Here is a 7500-nt window from a genome sequence, read left to right as displayed (position 1 = left end):
CCAGTTTTTGGCCTGTTCTTGCGTGGTGCGGTGACCGTCGTGAGCGGAGCAAAACGTCAGCCATCTCAGCACCCTGGAACCCCCCGGGTGGCACAGGGCTGGATGGGGCTTTCGTATAGCAGGGACGGTGCTGCCTCTCGCTTCGCTCGCTGTCCGCCGCTCGCCGCTCGCTCGCGCAGCCAAAAATGGCCAGTTTTGGCCCGTTTTTGGGCCATTTTGGCCAGTTTTTGGCCTGTTCTTGCGTTGCGCGGTGACCGTCGAGAGCGGAGCAAAACGTCAGCCATCTCAGCACCCTGGAACCCCCCGGGTGGCACAGGGCTGGATGGGGCTTTCGTATAGCAGGGACGGTGCTGCCTCACGCTTCGCTCGTTGTCCGCCGCTCGCCGCTCGCTCGCGCAGCCAAAAATCGCCAGTTTTGGCCCGTTTTTGGGCTGTTTTGGCCAGTTTTTGGCCTGTTCTTGCGTGGTGCGGTGACCGTCGTGAGCGGAGCAAAACGTCAGCCATCTCAGCACCCTGGAACCCCCCGGGTTGTCACGACCTTAGCTGGAATTACCTAAGGCGTGCGGCACCCTTGCGGCCAACGACGCGAACTTAGCTTGCGTTGCCTAAGTCGCGAGTCACTCTTGCGGCAAAGACGCGAACTTAGCTTGCGTTGCCTAAGTCGCGCTTCGCCCTTGCGATCTTGCTCCGCAAGGATCAGCCCACTTTGTAACCTCTCGCAGGTCCCGAAGGACCTGTAAAAGAGAAAGAGAGTTAGATCGAAAGAACGAGCAACGGACAAGTCCCGAAGTCTCGCGAAAAGGAAAGCTTTACAAGCAATTCGTCGAACACCTTGTGTGCACAAGAGAAAAGAGGGAGAGGGGGAAAAGCAAGGCTTTCAAGGATGAACGAACAGCTGCAAGCCCACAAACAGCCGCTCACCTGGTCCCGGACGCAACACCAAGTTCCCGTAAAGGTCACGTGCGAACTTGCGAAAGAGTGTTCAACGCCCGGTATATAACCGAAGCCCCATCCAGCCATGTGCCACCCAGGGGGTTCCTGGGTGCTGAGATGGCTGACGTTTTGGTGAGCGGAGGCAGCACTCCGCTCACCTCCCGCGGCACGCGAAAACGGAGCCGTTTTGGGCTGTTTTGCTCGGTTCGGTGAGCGATCGCTTTGCAACGCTGCAGCTTGTTCGAACTTACATATTTACAAGCAAAATGACCCAAAACCATGGGAAAACATGCTGTCAAGCAGCTGTACATGCGGGTGTGAGCGACGAACGGTTCGTTGAACGAAGTTGTTGCGGGTGCGCGACGACCGTTCGTGACATTCTCCCCCACATAAACTGTCGACGCCCTCGTCGACGCTTGTTGGTAGTTGTTGATGACGTCTTCTTCATGTCGCAGGGCATCTTCAGGCTCCCAACTGGCTTCAGTTCGGGGAAGCTTTCGCCACTTCACCAAGTACTCTGTTTGCTCCGCTCCGTTGGGTAGCTTTATCTTGCGATCCGCCAGAATGGTTTCCACTCGCTTCTCGTAGGAGGCTGTGATGGGAGGTAGTCGAGTTGGAACACTTCGAGAAGCATCTTGCGGATCTGAATGGTAGGCCTTCAGGTTGCTGGCGTAAAGAACGTTGTGAATTTTGAACCACGCCGGCAGCTGCAACTTGTAAGAAACATTGCCTACCCTGCTGATAATTGGGAAGGGCCCTTCATACTTACGCACCAATCCTTTGTGGACTCTTTTCCTGAAGAATTGGAGTGATGCTGGTTGGAGCTTTACCAACACCAAATCGCCAACTTTGAACTCCTGTGGTCGCCTTCCCAAGTCTGCCCACTTCTTCATCCGTTTTGCCGCCTTCTCCAAGTAAGCCCGCGCAATATCGGCATTTCGATGCCACTCCTTTGCGAAATGGTAGGCTGATGGACTACTCCCAGTATACCCAATTGCCATAGTATGCGGAGTCGACGGTTGTTGTCCTGTGATAATTTCGAAGGGGCTCTTGTTGGATGCAGAGCTCCGCTGCAAGTTGTAGGAGAATTGGGCGATGTCCAACAGCTTCACCCAATCTCGTTGATTGGCACTCACGTAGTGCCGAAGATACTGCTCCAAGAGCGAATTTATTCTTTCAGTCTGACCATCCGTCTGGGGGTGGAGGCTTGTAGAGAAGTATAACTTTGATCCCAACAATTTGAATAGCTCGGTCCAGAACCGTCCCAGAAACCGAGCGTCTCGATCACTAATGATATTGTGTGGGACTCCCCAATACTTCACTACACCCTTCATCATCAGTCTGGCCGCCTCTTCAGCTGAACAGTGTAGGGGAGCAGCAATGAAAGTTGCATACTTTGAAAACCGATCGACCACCACAAGTATCGATCCAAGTCCCCCTACAGGTGGCAAGCTTGATATGAAGTCTAAGGAAATGCTCTCCCATGGCCTTTCTGGTACGGGCAACGGCTCCAAAAGTCCCACCGGCTTCCGCTGCTCCACCTTGTCTTGTTGGCAAGTAAGGCATGTTCGAACATACTCCTCCACATCAATCCCCATCTTTGGCCAGTAGAAGGCCCTCTCCACGAGAGCCAATGTTCTGTGAATGCCAGGATGTCCAGCCCAAAGGGAATCGTGACACTCTTTTAAGAGTTCACGCCTTAAATTGTCCACTCTGGGAACATAAACCCTATTCCCTTTTGTGTAAACAAGTCCCTCCTGGACCCAAAATCGTCGTGCTTTGCCTTCTTTGATGAGCTGCATCAGGATAACTGCCTGGGGATCACTATACAGTCCATCTCTGATTCGGGAAAGGAAGTTGGAGTGTAACTGACTTGTTTGGCCTCTGCCCTCCAGTTGTGCAGCATTCACGCACTCCACCTTCCGACTCAGCGCATCGGCCACGACATTCGCCTTCCCGGGCTTATATTCCATTGCCATATCAAATTCAGCCAGGAAGTCCTGCCACCGTGCTTGCTTTGGGGAGAGCTTCTTCTGAGTTTGGAAATAACTCAGGGCGATGTTGTCTGTCCTCAGCACAAATCGCGACCCAAGGAGGTAGTGTCGCCAAACTCGTAGGCAGTGGATCACCGCTATCATCTCCTTCTCATGCACTGGATACCGCCTCTCGGTCTCGTTGAGTTTGCGGCTCTCGTAGGCCACCGGATGACCTTCTTGCATGAGTACTCCACCAATAGCAAAGTCCGAAGCATCTGTATGGACTTCAAAGGGCTCTCCATAGTTTGGCAATTTGAGCACTGGTTCTTCCAGAACAGCAGCCTTCAGATCTTGGAATGCTATCTCACATCTGTCAGACCACTTCCAAGGCTGCTCCTTCTTCAGCAACTCCGTCAGTGGGGTTGCCCGCTTCGAATATCCCGCGATGAAGCGTCGATAGTAGTTGACGAAACCAAGGAAGGATCTCAACTCTGGCACCTTCTTTGGAGTTCGCCATTCCGCAACTGCTTGCACCTTCGACTTATCCATCCGAATGGAGCCATCACCGATTCGATGCCCCAAGAATAGGATCTCAGTCTGAGCAAAGTAACATTTCTCCCTTTTTACGAACAACGTGTTCTCCCTGAGAACCTTGAAAATCATCCGAAGGTGCTTGACGTGCTCCTCGAGCGTTTGGCTGTAGACGACGATATCGTCCAAGTAGACGACCACGAACTTATCCAAATACTCCTTGAATAGCTGGTTCATGAGAGTACAGAATGTGGCCGGAGCATTGGTTAAGCCGAAAGGCATCGCCAAGAACTCAAACGCTCCATATCTGGTCACACAAGTAGTCTTTGCTTCGTCGCCTTCAGCAATGCGCACCTGCCAATACCCCGACCGGAGGTCGAGTTTTGAGAAATACTTCGCCTTGCCCAGTTGATCGAACAAGTCCGCGATGAGCGGGATGGGATACTTGTTCTTCACTGTTACTTTGTTGAGGGCTCGATAGTCGACGCATAATCGGAGGCTCCCATCTTGTTTCTTCTGAAAGAGAACTGGAGCTCCGAAAGGTGCTTTTGAGCTGCGGATGAGACCACCGCTTAGCAGTTCACCTAACTGCTTTCTGAGTTCTGCCAACTCTGGCGGGGCCATGCGATAGGGTGGTCTCGCTGGAGGCTTCACTCCTGGCTCCAGCTCGATACTGTGATCCACGCCTCTGCGTGGTGGAAGAGTCTTCGGCAACTCGGGTGGCATAACGTCTTTGAACTCCTTCAGGACGTTCGCCACCACAGCAGGTTCTTGAATGGCTTCTTCGTTGAGTGGCTCTAGCTTCATAGCAGCCACGAATGTCAATTCGCCCTTTCGCACCCCTTTCTTCAATTGTAATGCCGAGATATGTTGGGGCTCCTTGGTTCCTCTCCGAGAGACGGGAACCACGCAGGGGTCATCGCCTCCCATCATACATAGGGAATTCAAGAACGGCATCGGCACCAACTTCGCCGCGTGCATAAACTCCATTCCAAGAATCACTTGGAAGTCGTCTAGTGGCACAGCCATCATGTTGGTGGTTCCGCTCCAAGTCCCGATTCTGATGGGAACTCCCTTCGCCAATCCGGAGATTCGCCTGGCCTCCGAGTTCACTGCTTTCATTCGGCTTGGGCTCTTCTCCAATGTCAATCCAAGTCGCTGTGCTTCACGATCGGCTATGAAGTTGTGGGTAGCGCCCGTGTCCACCATTGCACGGGTCGTTTGGCCATTCAGCTTGATGTCCACATACATCAGTTCACTACTTCCTGCTTTGTGTGCCTTCGTCTTCATGTTCTCCCCCACTTGACCCCGCATAGCGTTCAACAAACGCATAGCTCCCATTCGGGGTCCTTGCGACTCTTCATCGTCGCTGCTGGATTCAGAACTGCTTGAGCTAAGGGCAACAGCTTTGCCCTTGTCCGATCGGGGAGGGTGGATGGAAGCCGTCAAAGCATTGAGTGCCTGTTTCTGTGGGCACTCCCTTACCATGTGCGGTCCTCCGCACAAGAAACATCCTCCTGGTTTTGAGGCCTTGCCTTTCGGGTTCGGCCCTTTGTGAGAGCTCTTCTTCTTCTGTTCGCCCCCGAGCTCCTTCCCTCGAGAATGTTTTGGAGGGCGATTGCTTGAAGATTGTTTCCTTCTCGTTGGGTCTTCAGAGGAAACGAAGTCGGTGAGCCTTTCTGCAGCTGCTATTGCCCCGACCACGTCGGTAACATTCCTTCGATTCAGCTCCTGCTGAGCCCATGGTTTCAAACCATCAAGGAAGCTGAACAACTTGTCTTTCTCGGACATGTCCTGTATGTCCAGCATCAGTGCAGAAAACTGCTTTACATAGTCTCGGATGGTGGTACTTTGGCGGAGTTGTCTCAACTTCCTTCTTGCGACGAACTCTGTGTTCTCCGGTAGGAACTGAGTTCTCAACTCCCGCTTCAAGTCTTCCCATGTGTCGACTCGACACCGACCTTGTTGGATCTCCTCCCAACGAGTTCGCCACCAAAGTTTCGCATCTCCATTCAGATACATTGTTGCTATAGAAACTTTGGTATCTTCAGAATCGGGCCTCGTAGCTCGGAAGTATTGCTCCATGTCGAACAGAAAGTTCTCGAGCTCCTTGGCATCTCTGGCCCCTCCGTATCCATGGGGCTCAGGTGCCCTCAAGTTTTGTGGCGGTGCAACGCGGGTGTTGCCTCCTCCCGCATTTAGCGTTCTTGTGAGCATAGCCACCTTTGCCGTGAGTTCCGCCACAACATCCTGTAGGTGCTGCACGGAGTCCTTGGTGTCATCGGACAGTCGGTCGACTAGGGCCTCGACCTTGTCGATCCTGGACTCCGCTTCCTCTTGCGAGCTCTCTACCCCAACAAGTCTTTGTTGGCCATGGTAGAGTTCCTCCATGCTCGCTTCCAGAACATCCAGGCGGGTTTCCGCCGTCGTGAGTCTCTCCTTATGACTCTTTTTCCCAGTTAGCGCACCAGATTGCGCTTCCTCCGCTCACGGAGAGTTGCCAACTTCTCGCTCATCCTGTTCGCTGCCGCGATCCTCATGAGCGGCTCCAACAGCATGAGAGCGAGTGTGCACATGCAGCCCACCTGCGGCTGCTTGGGGCAAGGGTCCGGCTTGCCCCGTCTTGCTTGATTCGCCACGATGCTTTGCCATGGCGAAATTACGAAGTTCGTTCGCTATTCGATCGAAGAGCTTGCCCGCTCTGATACCACAATGTCACGACCTTAGCTGGAATTGCCTAAGGCGTGCGGCACCCTTGCGGCCAACGACGCGAACTTAGCTTGCGTTGCCTAAGTCGCGAGTCACTCTTGCGGCAAAGACGCGAACTTAGCTTGCGTTGCCTAAGTCGCGCTTCGCCCTTGCGATCTTGCTCCGCAAGGATCAGCCCACTTTGTAACCTCTCGCAGGTCCCGAAGGACCTGTAAAAGAGAAAGAGAGTTAGATCGAAAGAACGAGCAACGGACAAGTCCCGAAGTCTCGCGAAAAGGAAAGCTTTACAAGCAATTCGTCGAACACCTTGTGTGCACAAGAGAAAAGAGGGAGAGGGGGAAAAGCAAGGCTTTCAAGGATGAACGAACAGCTGCAAGCCCACAAACAGCCGCTCACCTGGTCCCGGACGCAACACCAAGTTCCCGTAAAGGTCACGTGCGAACTTGCGAAAGAGTGTTCAACGCCCGGTATATAACCGAAGCCCCATCCAGCCATGTGCCACCCGGGGGGTTCCTGGGTGCTGAGATGGCTGACGTTTTGGTGAGCGGAGGAAGCACTCCGCTCACCTCCCGCGGCACGCGAAAACGGAGCCGTTTTGGGCTGTTTTGGGGCTGTTTTGCTCGGTTCGGTGAGCGATCGCTTTGCAACGCTGCAGCTTGTTCGAACTTACATATTTACAAGCAAAATGACCCAAAACCATGGGAAAACATGCTGTCAAGCAGCTGTACATGCGGGTGTGAGCGACGAACGGTTCGTTGAACGAAGTTGTTGCGGGTGCGCGACGACTGTTCGTGACAGGGTGGCACAGGGCTGGATGGGGCTTTCGTATAGCAGGGACGGTGCTGCCTCTCGCTTCGCTCGCTGTCCGCCGCTCGCCGCTCGCTCGCACAGCCAAAAATGGCCAGTTTTGGCCCGTTTTTGGGCCGTTTTGGCCAGTTTTTGGCCTGTTCTTGCGTTGCGCGGTGACCGTCGAGAGCGAGCAAAACGTCAGCCATCTCAGCACCCTGGAACCCCCCGGGTGGCACAGGGCTGGATGGGGCTTTCGTATAGCAGGGACGGTGCTGCCTCACGCTTCGCTCGCTGTCCGCCGCTCGCCGCTCGCTCGCGCAGCCAAAAATGGCCAGTTTTGGCCCGTTTTTGGGCTGTTTTGGCCAGTTTTTGGCCTGTTCTTGCGTGGTGCGGTGACCGTCGTGAGCGGAGCAAAACGTCAGCCATCTCAGCACCCTGGAACCCACCGGGTGGCACAGGGCTGGATGGGGCTTTCGTATAGCAGGGACGGTGCTGCCTCTCGCTTCGCTCGCTGTTCGCCGCTCGCCGCTCGCTCGCGCAGCCAAAAATGGCCAGTTTTGGC

This window comes from Musa acuminata, unplaced genomic scaffold (assembly GCF_036884655.1).
Source record: "Musa acuminata AAA Group cultivar baxijiao unplaced genomic scaffold, Cavendish_Baxijiao_AAA HiC_scaffold_147, whole genome shotgun sequence".
Classification (NCBI taxonomy): Eukaryota; Viridiplantae; Streptophyta; class Magnoliopsida; order Zingiberales; family Musaceae; genus Musa; species Musa acuminata.
This window is presented reverse-complemented; position numbering follows the sequence as displayed.